Source organism: Gossypium arboreum, chromosome 6 (assembly GCF_025698485.1).
Source record: "Gossypium arboreum isolate Shixiya-1 chromosome 6, ASM2569848v2, whole genome shotgun sequence".
Taxonomy (NCBI): Eukaryota; Viridiplantae; Streptophyta; class Magnoliopsida; order Malvales; family Malvaceae; genus Gossypium; species Gossypium arboreum.
In genome coordinates this window covers 78,557,964-78,579,966 of record NC_069075.1, presented here as the reverse complement: position 1 = coordinate 78,579,966, position 22,003 = coordinate 78,557,964, and positions in this window count along the sequence as shown.

Here is a 22,003-nt window from a genome sequence, read left to right as displayed (position 1 = left end):
GCAAATTTCCATCATTCTAGTGGGTTAGGAATAAAAATAGGACCTTGACCCACTATCTAATAAGATAGGAACCAGAGGTATCAATTTAGGGTGAGCGCCACACTTTGAAAGTGATAAGTTCAGTTAGAAGAAACAGATTGACGCCACTAGCTAAGTAGATAAGTCAAGTTGAGCCTTGAACGAACTTTGAGAGTTGAAATACTCACAAATAACTCAGAATTCATTCAAGTAGCAAAAGTCTGGAATACAACTCAATTGGTACATATTTATAGCTACATTTCTAGGCTAGCCGAATAGACATTAAGGTAACTAAATAGACATTTGATTTCAGCTTAAATGAGCTGAAACTTCTTGGAAATTTCTTAGCAGCTTCCTTGAAGCTCCCTTCAACTTTGGAGACACCAATGGACAGCCCTTTGATATCTTCAAGTAACTTGATTTTAATGAAGTGGATGGTGAGCTGAAATGGCTGGACAAATTTAGCCATTGTGATTGAATTAGCTTTAATTAAGCTGCCTTGGTTATTTTAAGAGTCAATGAGCTTAATGGCAACTTGGAGCACTTCAACGGGCATATAAGTGTGAAAACCAAATTTGAGAAGCCCCTTGTGTGTGAAAGCACATAACTGAATGGTCATTCTATGTGAAAAGAATTTCCAGCAATGTGAAAGCTTTCAAAGCTGCTTTGGAGAACTAGACGGTCAGCTTGGGAGAAAGAAAAAACCAGGTCACTTGGCCCTTGGTGTTTACGAAGGGATGCTTGGAAGAGCTAAACCATCAGCTCACTTGCATTCAAGCCATCCCATGCATGTAGTTGCACCATTTAAGTCAACAAATTAATTTAGCTTATGACATATTAATTCGGCAGCAGTTAGGACACATTAAAAGCATGCTTTAAGCTAGGACATATTAATTACATGTATTTAAGCTAAAACACATTTAAAACATATAGTAAAACAACATACATTTAACATTTATTATTAGATTCAGATTTGAACATATCTATAAGCTGAAACTAATTAACTAATTTTAACTAAGGACATTAATTTATTCCAGCCTTAAACGCACAAATTAAAGAAATATATTTCAGCTCAACAAGCTAGGATTGAGCTTAATTAAGCTCATTGAGATAAGTTTGAGCTTAGTTCAGCTTGCAAAAGGTTGCAAGGTAAACTTGTAAGGTTGGTCCAAGCTCTCTCGATGTGTCCAGCCAAGGTCTCACAGCACACTTGATCTACTAAGGCCGAGATAGCCTCTTTGAAGTGCTTGGCTCATGCTTGGGTGATAGGACCTTGAGGCAGCTCCAAAGGCTCTTTGCTCGAGCGAGGTGTGACTCGGGGCGTGGCCGTACCATTTGTGGTGGTTGTCAAATCTCTCCTTGCGGATTTTCAATAAGTTACTCTCTTGGTGGAAATGGAATGTCTCTAGGATGTTACACCCTCCTTGTGTGTGTGATGATACATTCTGGTTCCAGCTCAAATGGTAAGACACCGTTACCGGTTCATGTCATACAATGTTCCTAAGAAATTTAAAGATTTAAATGATGAGATATCCTAGGTTTGAACATTTGTGAATGGTGTATTAGGTTGAATTCGAAAATTCAATATGAAGAAATTGTTGTTTTAATTGGATTTTGTTGGAACCATTTGGTACATTTTGAAATAGTATGTCACGTCGCAACATCAAACTTTGTCGTCACGACGAGATTTAGGTCATGTGCTACGCCTCGACATTTAGCATTGGTCGCGACAACAAGGTCAAGTCAGTATGTGGCATCCAGCGAGGAACCCCCGAAGTTACAACGTCAACTCCAGACTTTGAAAACATTCTAGTTTAGTCCTAAGTCGACCTTGGGTTAGCAATAAAGCTTTCGTAGGCTCATGCAAGACTCAGGAATGAATATAAATTGTATCTAATGCTTATATTACTTGTAATTAACTATGTAATAATGATATTTGAATGTAATTGGTCATAGTTGCTTCGACAACGAATGTGGCATCCTATAGCTCAAACCCAACGATTGGGCCAAGTATGGGGTGTTACAAATATATATAAGTATTTAAATTTAGTATAAAAAGTATTTTTTTCCACATTAAGAATAAAGATGGACAAATGATTGTCCATGTTCATTCTTGATGTATTTTGATAATTTTATACTCTTAAAAATTATAAAATATCAGTTTTTATATTATTATTTTGAAAAATATATAAAATATCAATTTATAAAAGTATTTAGATAAATAAAAGCTTATAAATTATAAAAATATATTTTTATAAATTTTTATAATATGCTTATAATTTTTATACTATATATTTTTATAAGTTTATACGCTTTTATATATAGAACAATTATTTGATACACAACTTGGACTAAATTACCTAAAAAGGCCCTTTTCCATGCATATTTACGAAAATGGGCTAATTATACCATTATTTACAGGAAAGGGCCGATTTTTACAAAACGCGCCTACGTGGCCGGGTTTTAGTGGGAAAAGCCAAAAAATCACTCCCTTGAGGAAGCATTTTTCTCCACGTCAGCCAAAAACGTGCTTACGTGGAAGCATTTTGCTGACATGGCGAAAAATGCTTCCTCAAGGGAGCGATTTGCTCCATGTTTTTAGATGTTAGGGATATTTGCATATTTAGTCCCTATGGTTTTTTTAGGGTTTTTAGGGTTAGGGTTTTGGTAAAATAAGTTAAGGTTTAGTATTTAGGTTTTTGTTAAAATAAGTTAGGGTTTTAGTAGTTTTTAAAAATAAATCAAGATTTAGTATTATTTTATAAAAATTATTTAAATTAGGGTTAATGGTTTTCAAATAAATTAAGTTAGGGTTTTAAATAAATTAGGGCTTAGTGTTTATGGTTTTAAATAGATTAAGTAAATTAGGGTTCTAGGATTTTAAATAAATTAAGTTAGTGTTTAAAATAAATTAAATTAGGGTTTATGGTTTATTAAATTGGGTTTATGTTTTTAAATAGAGTAAATTAGGGTTTTAAAAAAATAAGTTAGGGTTTAAAATAAATTAAATTAGTGTTTGGGGTTTATTAAATTAGGATTTATATTTTTCCGTTAAAATTAATTAAATTAGGGTTCTATGGTTTTAAATAAATTAAGTTAGGGTTTATAATAAATGAAATTAGGGTTTATAATTTTGGTTAAAATTAATTAAATTAGGGTTCTAAGGTTTTAAATAAATTAAGTTAGGGTTTAAAATATTTGTATTTATCAAATTAGGGCTTATGGTTTTAAATAGATTAAGTAAATTAGGGTTCTAGGGTTTTAAATAAATTAAATTAGGGTTAGGGTTTAGGGTTAAAATTAATTAAATTAGGGTTTAGTTTTTATTATAACATTGTGTTTTTTAAACAAAAATAACTATTTTTACCCTGAAAAATAATTTTGAGAAGACATTTCTGAACAAATAGTGTCAAAAATGTAACATCCCGAATTAGGGCCTAGTCAGAATAGTGGTTTTGAGACCACAAATTTGAATTAGAAATAATTGTTTTATGATTTTTATGAGGTCTATGATATGATCACAGGCTTGTGTGAAAATTTCATGAAGAAATTCTATTGATAAAGTGTCCAATTTGACATTTAGGACTAAATTGCAAAAGTTGCAAAATGTGAGTTCTAGAAGCTTTAAGCATGAAATTTTCATGGATTATTAATTAGAGGTCCTTAAATAGCAATTTTCCCAATTTTTATAATTATGGACAAAAATGGGCATGAATAGGAAAATTTTGAAAGAAATGCCTTAAAGGCATTTTTGTCATTTCGTTAATAAAAGAATAAAAAGGGAAAAATAAGTCAAATTGATGTCCATCTTATTCATGTGTGCTGAAAATTCTACGGGTTCCATAGCTAGGGTTTCTTCAACTTTCAAGCTCTATAGTAAGTGCATCCTAGCCCCGTTTTTAATACTCTTTACATTTTTGAAACCCTCGTAACCTGATTTACCTATTTCTAGCCATTTTTTGAAATAGGGTTCATGTTTGAAATTTGAACCATGTATGATATGCATGTATTTTGATGTTTCATGGTAGATTATGGAGGTTTGATATGTGTTTAACATCTTTTACCAAGTGATTTATAGTGAAAATGGTTAAAAAGGACTTATTTTTAAAGTTTGTAAAATAAGTAGTAAGATGTATGATTTAATGAGAAATGTGGGCTGGTATGAGCATGTTATAAGTTCGGCTAGGCTTGGGTAACAAAGAAAATGAACACATTTTATTTTACGAGCCTAGGGGCTAATTTGTAAATATGTGAAAGTTTGGAGGCAAAATTATAATTTTTCCAAAGTATGATTTATGGACTGATTTGAAAAATGTGATAATTAAATAAGTGAAATTTTCTATTATAGATCAAGAAAAATGGAGTTCGAACCTAAACTGAGGAAAGAACAAGGTTGTGGACTAAATCGAATAGTTAGCCATATTTTAGTACCGATGTAAGTTCGTGTGTAAATAATGCAACATTACATTATTATATTTTTTTAATGCTTTAATATTGCATGAATTGTGTAATTGTCTTTGTGGATTTAATTAATGATGACTTGATGACGATTAGAAGAAGTTTGATACCTCGAAACCTTGGTTGAACCTTAGGAATAGTTAGGATACAAATGTCATGACATTAGGGTTATATGCGATCCCATGTAAGACCATGCCTGGGACATAGCTTTGGTATCGATACTTACTTTCGTGTAAGGCCATAGGTGGGCTATTGGCATCAATATGTGATCCCATATAAGACCATGGCATTGGCATCGATCTACGATCCCATGTAAGACCATGTCTTGGACATGGCTTGGCATCGATCTACAATCCCATGTAAGACCGTGTCTGGGACATGGCATTGGCACCGATATGTGATCCCATGTAAGACCATATCCGAGATATGGCAATGACATCCTACCATGTGTATGAGAGTTCTCGAGTATCCTTTAGTTTTCCAAGTGTTTCAACGGGTAATCCAACGATTATGACAAAAAGATGACAAGGTATGGTCATGTTGAAAGGGTATAAGTACGTACAAAAAGCTCATGAACATTGAGATTATGAATCGATGAGACCTCAGAAGAAGTGAATAAATGAATTATGATCATGAGTTTTATTGTAGATTATGTAAATGGCATGACTTAAAATGTACCTATGATACTTGATGACATTGTGATAAATATTATTGTGTTATGTGTACAATAATGCATGGTTAATGTTGTTAATTATTTATAGGCAAACTTACTAAGATTTATGCTTACTGTAACAATCCGAATTTTGGGCCTAGAAGTATTAGGTATTGAGTATAGGAACAGGAGATAGCACATAAATGTTTAATTCTGCAAAAAGGTGACACAATTGCACGTCTGTTTCAGTGGTTAAGTGTTCTGGGAAGTGGCTGAGAAGTCTTGGGTTCAAGCCTGAGCAGGTGCAAAAAAGTTTTGTTTTTAAAGGAATAAGCACTGTCTCTAGGTAGTAGGCTTTTAAATAAATAGAGGAAAAACATAACAGAAAAAGGCCTGCTGGTTTAGGGGATAAGAGGCGTGTCATCTATACCTGAGGTCTGAGGTTCGAATCCCTGCATGCGTGAAGGGATTAAAATTTTGCAGTGATGGATGACTAGAGTTTGTGTTTCATTAAAAGTCTAAGAGTGGAGTTTGAACTGTGTAGTTAAGATCGGTTAAGGGATTTGAGAAGAGATTGTAGGAGAAAATCAATGGAGGTTGAGGAAAGAGGGAATAGCATACCGAATGTGGGATTTGTAGGTTGCCAAACCTCAAAATTGGAGAGGAGTGGGAGAGGGAGCCGATTTTGGAACTGGTGGTTCTCAAGAATTCGGCTTGGGATGGTATTAGCTTACATTTTCTCCCACTATGCCAAACTTTTCATTTTGATTTTCTATTTTTGCCAAATGTTTTTTCTCTTGGAGACCGATTATTGTTGTGGGTACAACTAGTACCTTTCTTTTCTTTTATGTTGTTTGTTGTTCTCCTTGGTCGAATGTTCCCTCTATTCCCCTCTCTCAAATTCTTTGGCTTTTAACTCTTAATGCTTGACCAGTTCCTTCTCCTCTCCCTCTCCCCTTAATCATTTCTTGGCTAGCCGATTCTCTTCTTATCTTTCCTCTCTCTCAATCATAATACTTGGCTGTATACTCCTACCTCTCTTACCCTCACTATGACCGTCTTTCCCTTCATTGCTATCTGCCATTTCTGTAGTCATTCTATTCACCGGTTCTGCGTTGGTAAATCTGGCTCTCAGTTTAAGTGCACACAGTTATTCTCTCCTCTCTGCTCTTTCTGCCATGTTAATAGTTTCCATCTAATGTATTCTTGGCCACCGATATTTGTTAGGGGCGGTTTGTGCTAAGCCTCTGCCTCTGTCGCATAAGGTGTTCGTTGTAGAGGTAGACCGATTACTTCCCTTCTCTATAATCAGTTTTATGTTTCGATAAGTGGTTTTCGATAAGTGGTTTACGCTTGGTTCAAACGGTTGTACGAACAATATGATCAAAGTTAATAGATTTGGTTGATATGCAGATAATAACCGAAGAAGGGGGAAAATCATTCTTGGTCAACGGTTTAGGTATGTAAGGGCTTGGGAGTTCGAAACAAGGTATGTGAAAATTGATCTTTGGATAAGTGGTATTGTGACAGCCCTAATTCGACCCTAGTCGGAATGTGGTTTCGGGACCGCAAAACCGACTCATAAAATTTATTTAAAATTTAGTTGCATATCCTCTATGTGTATTAGTGCATGTGTGAAAATTTGATGTTTTAATTTAGACTTATGAATGTGAATTTTTCTTGAAAGGTCTTAGTTGAGAAACTTAGAAAATATGATAGGCAAATTGTAAGGACCAAATAACTACAAAGTGTGAAAGCTTGGGTTTGCATGTCAAAATACCCAAAAATTCAATAAGTGGTAGGCCAAGTGGTGATGACCCTCCACTAAATTCAATTAATTATAATATTTGGTTAGAAAATGATTAAAATATTTAAAATAAAATGATTTAATAAGAAAAATAGATGAATAAAGAAAAATTCAAGAGAGAGAGTGTGTTCATCTCCTTCTTCCTCCAAAAACCGAAACCAAAGAAAAGAAAAGGAAAATTCTCATTAAGGCAATTCGGCACTACTTCTTGCTAGTAGGAGGTAAGTTTTGAAGTGTTAGTTAAACCTTCTTATATGTTTAAGTTAATTTGTGAATGTATTTTGACAATATTAAGAAAAATTCAAACTTTTATGATGGTTGGGCACTAAACCCTGTATCAAAGTACTAGAATTAGTAGTTGTTTACATGTATTATTGAATAAATAGACGATAGAATGGGGTTTGAATGGAAGGTTCATTTGATTTATTTTTGTCCTTGTATGAAAAGTGGTTCATTGTTAAGGCCGAATGAGTCATGCTAGATTGGTTGAAAAAAATGTTCATGTTATGAGGTAATTTGAATAATAGACTGAAACATGGAAGGAAGGGTGAGATTTATAAATTATGTTTTAGGGTGAAAGGTATAATGAAAGTTGTATTAAGTTTAATGTGCATTCTTTAGTCTAAGTGTTGAGGAGTATTCAGCTAAGATAGTTGAAATGTGGGTGTTGCCGATTTTTAAATTTAGATTATGGGAGTGGCTATAATGGGCATTAAGATGTTGAACTTAAGAAATTAGAAGTATATGAACTTTATAGTATTTAAAAGATAGTACGAATTAATGGGGAGCTTTTGCTAGTTTAGAAGTATACGGTCAAAATGTTTATGAAGTGAAAATATGTGTTGAATGACAAAATGATGACCAAATGTTATTTTGATAATGATAATACATTCGGCTTTGAGGTATAATATAAACATTAGTTGAAATTTTGATATTTGGAACAAGGAGGGTTGTAAGAAGAAGTGGAATCATTAAATTTACATATTTATGAATATCTTGCAAGGTAAATTAAACTATTAACTTATTTATTCTAGCTCAAGAATCAAAAGGAGGGGAACCAAGCAAAGGCAAAGCAAAGAATATTGAGTAGTCGATTGGGAATCATTCCATCCGACATAAGGTAAGTCCTTAAGCATTTTTGTAAGGTTGATTAGCTTGTATATAAATAATATTAGTGAATCATAAAAATAATTCCTTTTGTTAGGTATTCTTTTGGAGTGATTTTCCTATTTATTAATGTAACCATATGTGCTATTTGAGTTAAGTAAATTGCCTTATCATAATGAGTTGACATATGGCACTATGTGTGCGGAATTAAGTGGCACTAGGTGTGCCGATTTGGATGTTGAAGCATGAGAGAAAATCCAATGCACTATGTGTGCGGTTTACTACGGCACTATGTGTGCGAGTGTAATTAGCACTATGTGTGCGAATACGGTTGATAATATAAAAGGTGCATGAAAGAACTAAGCGATAGTACTATTAACTAAAATATCGAATTTGAGACATGTGATGTGTATGTATAAATTTACCTAGTGCATCATTGTTCCATTGTAACACCCCGTACCCGAGACCGTTGCCGGAGTCGGACACGAGGGGTTAACGGGCTTAATCCACTTACTTGCACAGTTCATTTTAAGAAATTTCAGACAGCCGGCTAACTGTGTCACTGTCACCTTAAAAATCATATCTTGAGTTCCACAACTCAAAAATCAGTTTCGTGATTTTTCCCTGAAACTAGACTCATATATACATCTACAAATTTTTTTCTAGAATTTTTGGTTGGGCCAATTAGTACAGTTTATTAGTTAAAGTCCCCCATGTTACAGGGATCGACTACACTGACCTTTTCACATTACGACTTGGATATCTCCCTGTACAGGGCTTCAATACTGATGCCGTTTGTTTCTACAGAAACTAGACTCAAAAAGGAATCTTTACATATATGGTATGGATTCTATTTATCTTTGGTCAATTTATAATGAATTTCCAAAGTCGGAACAGGGACTCCAGAAACTGTTCTGGCCCTGTCTCACGAAAACTTAAATATCTCTTAACATACTGTTCATATGATTGTTTCGTTATTTTCCTATGAAAATAAACTCGTCAAGGTTCGTTTACATAATTTATTCACTATTTAATTCCATTCCTACTATTTTTAGTGATTTTTCACATCCACGTCACTGCAGCTGTCAGCATCTGTCTTTAAGCTAGGCTTTACCTATTTCATAGTTTCCATGATTCAACTAGCCCTTTAACATAAATAGCACAAAATATGATCATGATTAACCATCCCAATGGCTAATCGTTTCCAAACATTTCCATACCTCTTAATGAACAACATAAAATGATTATAATACCATGCCCAAAGTATACTTAAGCCATTTTCGCATGGCTATCCAAATTTACACAAAACCGAAAGGTACATGACCTACAACAAAAGGGTAGTCCTATACATGCCATTTAAAAGTTCAACCAAAAATATACCAAAAGGAGCTTTGATAGTGTGGGCGACTTCGACTTCAAAAATCCCGAGTCCGATAGCTGAAGAACCAAAATCTATAAAACAGTGAATCAAAGAAACGGAGTAAGCATTTAATGCTTAGTAAGTTTGAGTCATGAATTTAGACACAACCAAAGTATAGTATTTATGTAGCTAAGCAGATAATTTCATTTGCACAAATTCTCAATATCATACTTACTTCACATTACCAACCCTTATATTCATACACAAAGATCAACTTAGCCAAAGGCGGTAGCTCATTTATCAACCGGCGAATACTTATTTGTAAGGGCTCAACTAATTCAAAGCACATCTGAAACATACCTCATTGTTGGGATTTCACAAGCGTATTAACTGAAATTTTTACAGCAAGTTCATTCATTCCCGAATCACGTACCTTGAGTTTAACCGGATATAGCTACTCGTTCAAATGCCTTGGGACATAGCCGGTTATAGTAACTCGCACAAATGCCTTGGGACTTAACCCGGATTTAGTAACTTCGCACAAATGCCTTGGGACTTAACCCGGATTTAGTAACTCGCACAAATGCCTTGGATCTTAGTCCGGATATAGTCACTTAGCACAAAGCCTTGGGACTTAGCCGGACATCATTCGAGTAACCAAGCACAATTATCAATAAATCATGACACATTCATATTTCATTTTCATTAGCAAAACTCAAACACAAGACACTTATCACACTTGTAATTTCGGCTCAATAGCCACACACAAAGAGCATGATTTTGATTTGCTTAAAACATGATCTAATCAATTCATAATCCAAGTTCCATTACTCGAAAACTTACCTCGGATGTTGTTGAGCGGCTTCAACGGCTATTCGATCACTTTTCCTTTCCTTATCCAACTGTGGTCCCCTAAGCTCTTGAGCTAATTCAAACAAATTTAACTTATTAAAGTCTCATTTTGCTAGCTTATGGCGAATATGACAAGGAGTTTGATAGGTCATATGGCCACCTTTTAGCTCAAATACACAATGATCATACACATTTTAATCACATCAAGCAATTTAATACAATTCATTCGAACATCAAAGAGAAGCTCAAGGTACTTAGCCCATATATACATTAGACATTAGAGTCACATATGTACGAAATCACGAATCGAACTCAACATACTAGCTAATATTTCCCCTTAGCCGAATTTTCTAAGTCAAGCTAAAGCCATCAACAGGCTACCAATGGCCGAACATAATCATCAACTCATGTACTCATTCATGTGGCCGAACATACACATCTATGCTAAGGCCGATTGCAACACTTAATACATTCTACAAGTATGGTCACTTGTATTGACTAAACACCATTTGTTTCTAGTTCAAAACTTGGCTAATACACATATATACACTATTAAAGCATCCTCTCCCTTTACACTAATTCAACACATGCATTACCCATAATATACAAAATTATATTCGGCCTTAGCACACAACTTGCTAGCCGATTCTTCTCCATTTAGCAACTAATGCACATACGAGCTCATTTGTTAGACTCTACTTCATCTAAAAACAACCTTATTTCTCTTCTATTTCCTACCATGGCCAAATGCATCACAACACCTTACCATTTCGATTTTGGTCATGGTTGAACAAGGAATTTAATGTCTCACTTAAGGATGCTAAAAAGGAGATTCAAGAGTTATCAATCCACCATCACATGCATCATTACAAGCTTCACTTTTAGCATGCAAATAACATCAACACAAATCCACCTTAGCCGAATATCATCTCCATGACATAGTATAGATTTGAACCATGGGCTAGTTAGAACTCAAGCTAACAAAAAAAAAAAACATGCATGAATCTCATGGCACAACATCAAACTTACCTTCACCTAGCTACAAGCATGGCCGAATCTCTTCAACATTTCCTCCCTTCTTTCTTTTGAATTTTCGGTCAAGAAAAACCAAAGAACACAACTTGTTTTTCTCTCTTCCTTAGAACATTCGGCCAAGAGCTATGAAGAAAGATGGACATTTTTTTTTCTTGTTTTCTTTCTTACACTCACGGCAATGGGGAAGGGGAGAAACAATCTCTCCATTCTTTTTTTTCTTTTTTTCCATTTCTTTATTACTAACTTTAGTTTATTGTTTCCTCCCATGATGCACCAACACAACATGTCTATGACATGTTTTGCCCATCATCCTTTGTCCACCCTAATGTCATGGCCGGCCACTACTAGATGGGGGAATTTGACATGCAAGTCCTCCCTTTTGATTACATGCACTATTTGATCCTTGTAGATTAGCCTATCATATTTCAAAAGTGTCACACAAGTCCTATGTACTACATTCACATGTAATTAACTAAATTGAAGCTTAAAAATTTTCGCACATTCATATTCACATATTTTAGACCATAAATATCACATTCAAATAATTTGGTGACTCGGTTTAGCGGTCCCGAAACCGCTTTCCGACTAGGATCACTATAGGGCTGTCACAACTCTCCCCCACTTAAGAAATTTTCGTCCCCGAAAATCTTACCGGTAAATAGGTTTGGGTATCGCTCTTTCATAGAGTTCTCGGGTTCCCAAGTAGCTTCTTCCATCCCGTGTTTGAGCCATAACACTTTTACTAAAGGAACCTTTTTATTTCGTAACTCTTTTACTTCACGAGCTAGGATACGAATCGGTTCTTCTTCATAACTCATATCACTTGAATTTCGACCTCGGAGGGTTTATTACGTGTGAAGGATCGGATCTGTAACGTCAAGCATCGAAACATGAAAACGTTGTGGATCCTTTCAAGTTCGGGGGTAAAAGCAACCTATATGCAATCGGGCCAACTCGTTCGGAGATCTCATACCCAGCGAATCTCGGACTCAATTTGCCCCTATGGCCAAATTTGAGTATCTTTTTCAAAGCGACACCTTAAGAAACACTTTGTCTCCCACGATACTCAATATCTCTTCGTTTTAAATCCGCGTATGACTTCGACGATCGATCTCGCCTTGGACTTTCACTAATTATTCTTACTTTACGCAAAGCATCTTTAATCAAATCCACTCCGAAAATTTTACTTTCACCGAGCTCGGTCCAAAACAATAGCGTACGGCATTTTCAACAGTACAAAGCCTCGTAAGGTGCCATCTTAATACTTGACTGAAAACTATTGTTGTAAACGAATTCAATCAAAGGTAAATACCGTTCCCACGAACCACTAAACTCGAGGATGCAACATCTCAACATATCCTCAAGTATCTGAATTATCCGCTCGGATTGACCATCTGTTTGTGGATGAAAAGCTGCTAAAATGCAGCTTGGTACCCAAAGCTTCTTGCAATTTCTTCCAAAATCATGAGGTGAATCTCGGATCTCTATCCGACACGATAGAAATAGGTACCCCGTGTAATCTCACAATCTGAGAAACATACAATTCAGCTAATTTATCCATTGAAAAATCCGTGCGTACGGGGATAAAGTGAGCCGACTTAGTCAATCTATCAACAACGACCCAAATCGCATCTTTCTTACTTGCCGACACTGGCAGCCCAGATACAAAATCCATCGTTACAAGATCCCATTTCCATTCAGGTATCATGATCGGTTGGAGCAAACCCGTAGGCACTTGATGTTCCGCCTTCACTTGCTGACATATTAAACACTTCGAAACAAAATCGAAAATGTCTCGTTTCATACCATGCCACCAAAACCGACGTCTTAGGTCGTGGTACATTTTTGTACTCCCCGGATGAATTGACATTCGGCTACAATGAGCTTCGTTCAGAATCATCGAAATGAGTTCTAAATTTCTTGGAACACACAACCGATTTCTGTACCTCAAACAATCGTCATCATCAATTTGAAACTCCGATTCCACATTCGGAACACATTCAGCCCGTCTTGCAACCAACTCATCATCGACTTTCTGAGCATCACGAATTTGATGAATCAATAATGGTTTGGCCTTTAATTCGGCTACTAACACATTGTCGGGTAGAAACGGACAAGTGTACATTCATTGCTCGTAAAAAAGCAAGCGGTGATTTCCGGCTTAAGGCGTCCGCAACCACATTAGCCTTTCCGGGTGATAATCAATGACCAGCTCATAATCTTTCAACAACTCAAGCCAACGCCTTTGTCGCAGATTCAAGTCTTTTGAGTCATCAAATATTTGAGACTTTTGTGATCCGAAAATACATGGCACTTCTCACCAAATAAGTAATGTCGCCATATTTTCAAGGCGAATACGATGGCGACTAATTCGAGATCATGGGTCGGATAATTTTTCTCATGTGGCTTTAATTGTCTCGACGATAGGCCACAACTCGACCTTCTTGCATCAATGCGCAACCTAACTCAAGTAGGGAGGCGTCACTATAGATGACAAACTCTTTGCACGATTAATTTTGCACTAAAATTGAGCTTAGTCAAATAAGTTTTCATTGATCAAAACTTTTCGACATTTTTCCGTCCATTCGAACGTAACATCTTTTTGAAGTAGCCTCGTCATGGGTGTGGCTATCATCGAGAAACCTTTACAAACCGTCGTAGTAATCGGCAAGTCCCAAAAGCTCGAACCTCGGTAATATTTCTGGAGGCTTCCAGTTAAGTATGGCTGAAATTTTGCTCGGGTCAACTCGAATACCGATCACGGATACCACGTGACCCAAGAAGCTAACCTCTTAACCGAACTCACACTTCTTGAACTTAGCATATAAGCGCTTATCCCGTAAAATTTGCAACACTAATCTCGGTGCTCGGCATGTTCGGTCTCATCTCTTGAATAGACCAAGATGTTGTCAATGAACACAACTTCTGAACTGGTCCAAATCATCAAGATCCGATTCATCAAATCCATAAATACCGTAGGGCATTAGTGAGCCCAAAGCGGCATCACTAAGAACTCGTAGTGGCCGTATCTCGTTCGAAAGTAGTTTTGGGTATATCCGAATCTCGAATTCATGAATCGGTAATACCCGATCTCAAATCTATCTTTGAAAACACTAAGGCTCCCTTTAGTTGATCAAACAAATCATCAATACGTGGTAACGGATATTTATTCTTTATCGTCACTTTATTCAGCTGACGATAGTCAATGCACATCCTCATGGTTCCGTCCTTCTTTTCACAAACAATACTGGTGCACCCCAAGGTGAGAAACTTGGTCGAGCGAAACTTCTATCCGTCAACTCTTGCAATTGAGCTTTCAATTCTTTTAACTCGGTTGGTGCCATACGATACGGAGCTATCGAAATTGGCGTAGTCCGGTACAAGCTCAATACCAAACTCTACTTCCGAACGGTGGTAAACCCGGTAATTCTTGGGAAAAACATCCGGTATTCACAAACCACCAAGCAGATTCGGTTTCTTTTCCAATTCCTTGTCATCAGTACATATGCAAGGTATGCTTCGCACCCTTTCTTACATATTTACGGGCCAACATTGCGATATTACGGTGGCAACCCCTTTAAGTTCGTAGACTCAACTCGGATTATCTCGTTATTTGCGCACCTCAAATCAATAGTCTTGCTTTTGCAATTCACAACCGCATCATGCACGGTCAACCAATCCAAACCAAGAATAACATCAAATTCATCGAACGGCAAAAGCATCAAGTCCGCCGGAAAACAAAAACCTTGAATTACTCGGGGGCATTTCTTACACACTTTGTCAACAAACACGTAACGACCCAAGGGATTTGACACCCGAATTACGAACTCAGTAGACTCAATAGGTAAAGTCTTACTGGATGCTAAGGTTTCGTATATATAAGAATGAGTAGAACCAGGGTCAATCAAAGCAATCACATTAGTATCAAAGAGAGTGAAAGTACGGTAATAACATCCGGCGAGGAAGCATCCTCGCATGCGCAGATGGCATAAGCCCTAGCAGAGCACGAGCCTCGAGATCTGGTGGTAGCATCTCTAGATCCTCTCGACCGCCGCTAGTATTCCCGTATTCCTAGATGGTCTACCCCGGCGGTGGTAGCTTTCGGTTTCCCACTCGATTTACATTCTGCTCGGACAATCTCGGGCAATCTTTGATAAAGTGGTGGTGACCGCACTTATAACAGGAGCGGTCATGGAACCTACAACTCCCGAATGCCATTTACCACAATCATCGGCATTCCGCTCTGTCTCGACGGTCATTTCCAACAGCAGCGATCGAAGTGACTCGTGTGCTCACGGGGGTTGATCGCGATCTCGTCTAGAAAAGCCGAAGTGTCCTAGACAGGCCCAAGCCATCTCTAAATTTCTTCGATGATCGTGGGAAGGGCTTCCCAAGACCTCTTCTGAAACTCCTTGCTCCCACCTCACTTTTCTTTTCTCCATCTTGAGCTCCTCGGCCTTGCAAGCTCGCTCAACAAGTACTACAAATTCTTGGATTTCCAAGATGCCAACATACTGACTTTATATCATCATTTAGTCCATCCTCAAACGTTTACATTACGGCTTCGAGGAAATGCATTCTCGCGTCTGGCTAAGCCTCACAAATTTTCGTTCATAGTCGTGAACCGACATGGAACCTTGTTTGAGTTCAAGAAATTCCTTTCGTTTTTGGTCAATGAATCTCGGTGATATACTTCTTTGAAACTTCGGTTTGGAAGAACTCCCGAGTTACTTGCTCTCTAGGCTGTGAAGTCAACGTATTCCACCAATAGTAGGCGTAATCACGTAGCAAGGAGATAGTATACTTTAGGCACTCATCGGTGTGCAAGATAGCTCATCGAAAGTACCGAATAGTGTTGTCCAACCAAAATTCAGCTTGCTCGGCATCATCGCTATCCGTAGCCTTAAATTCATAGCCGTGTTTTGGATTCTATCAATGGGGCTTATTTGACCTTATTTGGTCGATTCATCGGAGGCATTGTAGGTGCGGGGTGGTATTTTTCGGGAATGGAGGTTGTGGAACAGCCGTATTAGTTCGAATGTATTGGTTGAACCAATCATTCATCAGGCTATAAAAAGCTTGCCTAGCCCCATCATTCGGATTGCTAGCAATAGGTTGAGAGTCCACCGGCGCTGTCCCTTGCGCGGGAGCAGGCGCTACACTCTCAAGATCATCAGCTACCGCTCGGTCGGGATTGGGATCCATTACTATAAATAAACACATTTGCAAATGTCAGAAATCACCACACTATCAAATAATCACATAAAATGGCATGTATAGCTAGACCCAAACGCATTACGGTAGTCCTAGAATCGACTAAACCGTAGCTTTGATACCAATAAAACTGTAACACCCCGTACTCGAGACCGTTGCCGGAGTCGGACACGAGGGGTTAACGGGCTTAATCCACTTACTTGCACAGTTCATTTTAAGAATTTCCAGACAGCCGGCTAACTGTGTCACTATCACCTTAAAAATCATATCTTGAGTTCCACAACTCGAAAATCAGTTTTGTGATTTTTCCCTGAAACTAGACTCATATATGCATCTACAAATTTTTTTCTAGAATTTTTGGTCGGGCCAATTAGTACAGTTTATTAGTTAAAGTCCCCCATGTTACAGGGATCGACTACACTGACCTTTGCGCATTACGACTTGGATATCTCCCTGTACAGGGCTTCAATACTGATGCCGTTTGTTTCTACAGAAACTAGACTCGAAAAGGAATCTGTAAATATATGGAATGGCTTCTATTTATCTTTGGTCAATTTATAATGAATTTCCAAAGTCGGAATAGGGACTCCAGAAACTGTTCTGTCCCTGTCTCACGAAAACTTAAATATCTCTTAACATACTGTTCATATGATCGTTTTGTTATTTTCCTATGAAATTAGACTCGTCAAGGTTCGTTTACATAATTTATTCACTATTTAATTCCATTCCTACTATTTTTAGTGACTTTTCACATCCACGTCACTGCAGCTGTCAGCATCTGTCTTTAAGGTAGGCTTTACCTATTTCATAGTTTTCATGATTCAACTAGCCCTTTAACATAAATAGCACAAAATATGATCATGATTAACCATCCCAATGGCTAATCGTTTCCAAACATTTCCATACCTCTTAATGAACAACATACAATGATTATAATACCATGCCCAAAGTATACTGAAGCCATTTTCGCATGGCTATCCAAATTTACACAAAACCGAAAGGTACATGACCTACAACAAAAGGGTAGTCCTATACATGCCATTTCAAAGTTCAACCAAAAATATACCAAAAGGAGCTTTGATAGTGTGGGCGACTTCGACTTCAAAAATCCCGAGTCCGATAGTGAAGAACCAAAATCTATAAAACAGAGAATCAAAGAAGCGGAGTAAGCATTTAATGCTTAGTAAGTTTGAGTCATGAATTTAGACACAACCAAAGTATAGTATTTATGTAGCCAAGCAGATAATTTCATTTGCACAAATTCTCAATATCATACTTACTTCACATTACCAACCCTTATATTCATACACAAAGATCAACTTAGCCAAAGGCGGTAGCTCATTTATCAAGCGGCGAATACTTATTTGTAAGGGCTCAACTAATTCAAAGCACATCTGAAACATACCTCATTGTTGGGATTTCAAGCGTATTAACTGAAATTTTTACAGCAAGTTCATTCATTCCCGAATCACGTACCTTCTGAGTTTAACCGGATATAGCTACTCGTTCAAATGCCTTGGGACATAGCCGGTTATAGTAACTCGCACAAATGCCTTGGGACTTAACCGGATTTAGTAACTCGCACAAATGCCTTGGGACTTAACCCGGATTTAGTAACTCGCACAAATGCCTTCGGATCTTAGTCGGATATAGTCACTTAGCACAAAGCCTTGGGACTTAGCCGGACATCATTTGAATAACCAAGCACAATTATCAATAAATCATGACACATTCAGTATTTCATTTTCATTAGCAAAACTCAAACACAAGACACTTATCACACTTGCAATTTCGGCTCAATAGCCACACACAAAGAGCATGATTTTGTTTTACTTAAAACATGATCTAATCAAATCATAATCCAAGTTCCATTACTCAAACTTACCTCGGATGTTGTCGAAGCGGCTTCAACGGCTATTCGATCACTTTTTCCTTTCCCTTATCCAACTGTGGTCCCCTAAGCTCTTGAGCTAATTCAAACAAATTTAACTTATTAAAGTCTCATTTTGCTAGCTTATGGCGAATATGACAAGGAGTTTGATAGGTCATATGGCCACCTTTTAGCTCAAATACACAATGATCATACACATTTTAATCACATCAAGCAATTTAATACAATTCATTGAACGAGAAAAGAGAAGCTCAAGGTACTTAGCCCATATATACATTAGACATTAGAGTCACATATATACGAAATCACGAATCGAATTCAACATACTAGCTAATATTTCCCTTAGCGAATTTTCTAAGTCAAGCTAAAGCCATCAATAGGCTACCAATGGCGAACATACCCATCAACTCATGTACTCATTCATGTGGCGAACATACACATCTATGCTAAGGCCGATTGCAACACTTAATACATTCTACAAGTATGGTCACTTGTATTGACTAAACACCATTTGTTTCTAGTTCAAAACTTGGCTAATACACATATATACACTATTAAAGCATCCTCTCCTTTACACTAATTCAACACATGCATTACCCATAATATACAAAATTATATTCGCCTTAGCACACAACTTGCTAGCCGATTCTTCTCCATTTAGCAACTAATGCACATACTGAGATCATTTGTTAGACTCTACTTCATCTAAAAACAACCTTATTTCTCTTCTATTTCCTACCATGGCGAATGCATCACAACACCTTACCGTTTCGATTTTGGTCATGGTTGAACAAGGAATTTAATGTCTCACTCAAGGATGCTAAAAGGAGATTCAAGAGTTATCAATCCACCATCACATGCATCATTACAAGCTTCACTTTTAGCATGCAAATAACATCAACACAAATCCACCTTAGCCGAATATCATCTCCATGACATAGTAAAGATTTGAACCATGGGCTAGTTAGAACTCAAGCTAACAAAAAAAAAACATGCATGAATCTCATGGCACAACATCAAACTTACCTTCACCTAGCTACAAGCATGGCCGAATCTCTTCAACATTTCCTCCCTTCTTTCTTTTGAATTTTCGATCAAGAAAAACCAAAGAACACAACTTGTTTTTCTCTCTTCCTTAGAACATTCGGCCAAGAGCTATGAAGAAAGATGGACACTTTTTTTTCTTGTTTTCTTTCTTACGCTCACGGCAATGGGGAGGGGGAGAAACAATCTCTCCATTCTTTTTTTCTTTTTTTTTCCATTTCTTTATTACTAACTTTAGTTTATTGTTTCCTCCCATGATGCACCAACACAACATGTCTATGACATGTTTTGCCCATCATCCTTTGTCCACCCTAATGTCATGGCCGGCCACTACTAGATGGGCGGGGAAATTTGACATGCAAGTCCTCCCTTTTGATTACATGCACTATTTGATCCTTGTAGATTAGCCTATCATATTTCAAAAGTGTCACACAAGTCCTATGTACTACATTCACATGTAATTAACTAAATCGAAGCTTAAAAATTTTCGCACATTCATATTCACATATTTTAGACCATAAATATCGCATTCAAATAATTTGGTGGCTCGGTTTAGCGGTCCCGAAACCGCTTTCCGACTAGGGTCACTATAGGGCTGTCACATCCATGCTATGAGGAAATGAATCTGAATCAATTGGGTTGTTTTGGTATTTGGTAGGATTGTAGGACTTGGCATGAGATTGAACCGAAAATGTAAGAAATTATATCATAGTTCGGTATGGATGGAGTAATTGATCTTGCATTATTTGTTTTCTCTTATGATCTTTTATTAATGGACGGTAGTGTAATGCTTCTGACTTACTGAGTTATATACTCATTTGGTGTGTTTACTTGTTACTTATTTAGGTTTCTTTGACCCATTTTGTGTGCTCGGGACCATTGTCGAAGTCATCACGCCAGCTTGCAACTTTTTGGTACCTTCTTCTTAGTTGGTCTAAGAGAACATTTCGGCATGTATAGGCTATTATGTTTTGTTTGAACTTTGATATGTATACTTTTAGCCATGCGAATATGGCTTAAATGTTAAGTTTGGATTTGATCTTATGGGTGCTTAGTTATAAGTTTTAGTAAGTTTGGTCTTGATAATTTGGTTATGATTGATAGTGGTTTAAATTCGTTTTAGTTAAAGTGATCAGTACTACGAATGGATGATGTTTGTGGTAAGCATTTCATGCATTGAGAATGACTTTAATCTTAGGTTCGAATTCGGTTTTGGTTGAGTAATAGTCTAAGTCTATTTGATTATTATGCCGTATGTCATGGCTGATCATTTTTTGTGTTACACTTATGATATGGTTATTGAGTAGTATGGAAATACTTGGTAATGATTAGCCATTGGAATGGCTAATCATGATCATATTTGGTGATATGTATGTCAAATTACTAGTTAATCCATGGAAAACCATGAAATAGGTAAAATTTACCATAAAATAGATTCAGACAGCAGTAGTGATGTGAATTTGAAAAATCACTAAAAATAGTACAAATCGAATTAAATAATGAATAAATTATATAATCGAAGCTTGATGAGTCTATTTTCATATGGAAGAAACGAAATGACTATATGAGCTATATTTTATGAGATGTTTAAATTTTTGTGAAACAGGGCCAGAGCGATTTCTGGATCCCCTGTTCTGATTTAGGAAATTCACCATAAATTTTAAAAAGATAATTAGAAGTCGTTCTTTATATGTACAGATTAATTATTGAGTCTAGTTTTATTAGAGACAAACGGCATAGGCATTGAAGCCCTGTACAGGGAGATACCTAATTCGTAATGCACAGAGGTCAGAGTAGTCGAACCCTGAAACAGGGGAGACTTTAACTAATAAAGTGTACTAATTGGACTGACCAAAAATTTAAAAAAAATTTTACTAGATAGATATATGAGTCTAGTTTCAGGAAAAATTTACGGAATTAGATTTCGAGTTTTGTAACTCGAGATATGATTTTTAAAGCGAATGCGATGCAGTTAGCCAGCTTGTCTAGAAAATTTTAAAATGATTTGTATGAGCCGTTTAAGTAATGAATTAAGCCCGTTAACACCTCGTGTTCGACTCCGGCAATGGTCTCGGGTACAGGGTGTTACAGGTATGGAGAGGAGTAGTACTAATTTAATTACCTCGTGACTAATTGAATGTTTGTGGATTGGATCAAGGTTTGGAATGCTCAAGGACTACGTGCGTGTTTTCTGTAAATAGGTGTGTAACTACACTACTGTAAACGTAGATCGGCAAAAGCCAGAAAAGTATGACTATTGACGCTACACGAGCGTGTGCTCGCTTGTGTGGTAATCCGAACGCATAGATGTGGGTGTTCGATCGTAGAGGCCACCATGAGTGAATTCGTGGGCTTGGGCCATTTTGGGCCCTACGGGCTCGTGGGCCCCACACGAGTAAATCACACGGACGTGTGGAGACTATTGGGCTAGGCTATGTAGTTTACGCGGCTAAGGCCATTTTTGGGCTTTGTAGGCCACACGGGCGTGTGGGCCTACATGGGCCCGCAATATAGGCCTTAGGCCCATTTTCACTATTTGACCGTTAAGGTTGCATGGGTCACCCG